Source organism: Echinops telfairi, unplaced genomic scaffold (assembly GCF_000313985.2).
Source record: "Echinops telfairi isolate 266 unplaced genomic scaffold, ASM31398v2 ScPeMD7_29;HRSCAF=101, whole genome shotgun sequence".
Lineage (NCBI taxonomy): Eukaryota > Metazoa > Chordata > Mammalia > Afrosoricida > Tenrecidae > Echinops > Echinops telfairi.
In genome coordinates this window covers 10,567,650-10,568,637 of record NW_022103926.1, presented here as the reverse complement: position 1 = coordinate 10,568,637, position 988 = coordinate 10,567,650, and positions in this window count along the sequence as shown.

Here is a 988-nt window from a genome sequence, read left to right as displayed (position 1 = left end):
ATTGAGCCCTACAGGAGCCCTGGTTGACCTTGTGATTACACGGTGGGCTGGTAACTGCAAGGTCCGCGATTCGAAACCACCAGCCACTCCTTGGGAGAAAAGACAGGATTTTCTACTTCCATAAAGAATTACAGTCTTGAAAACTTATAGGGGGAAGTTCTACCCTGTCCTATAAGGTCGTTATGAGTCGGCATCCACTCGTTGGCATTGAGAATATCGAGCCCTGGTAGGTCTGGGAGATAAGTATCAGACTGTGAACTTCAAGGTCAATAGTTTGAACCCACCAGTCCCTCCAAAGTTAGAAAGATAAGGCTGTTTGTTTCCATAGAAACTGACACTCTGGGAAAACCCCAAGAAGCAGTTCTACCCTGTTCTGTGGGTCATTATGAGTTGGAATTGACTTGATGAAAGTGGGACGGGTCTGGTTTGGTGTCATCATGGTGAGTGAGGCATCTCTTACAACCACCAGTGAGCCACAGTGGAGAAGAGAAGGAAATTGACTGCCACGGGCTTCGGCTTTTCTGCTAGCCACTCACCTGCACACAACGCCCTAGGGAATCCACAGAACACTGGCCAGGTGAGGTGTGGGCTCTGGGTCCAGACCTGCCATTGCCATGAGTCACGGCAAATCCTCACGCTGGTATTCTGCCAGTGTGCATGAAATGGTGTGCCTGGAGAGATCTCCTAAAGGAGCCTTGGATTGGAGCCTTAGGCAGAACCCATCTGTAATACAGAGGAAGAGGCTCCTGGGCCGTGCTTGCAGGCACAATTATATGTGAAGAAGTAAATGCCCCATACCGGGAGGGTAGACGGAGGGTGGAGTGGAAAGGGGGAACTGAATATAGGGCTCTACATATAACCTCCTCCCTGGGGCACGGACAACAGAAAAGTGAGTCAAGGGAGCCATCAGACAGGGCAAGATATGACAAAATAATAATTTATAAATTATCAAGGGTTCATGAGGGAGGGGGAAAAATGAGGAGCTGAT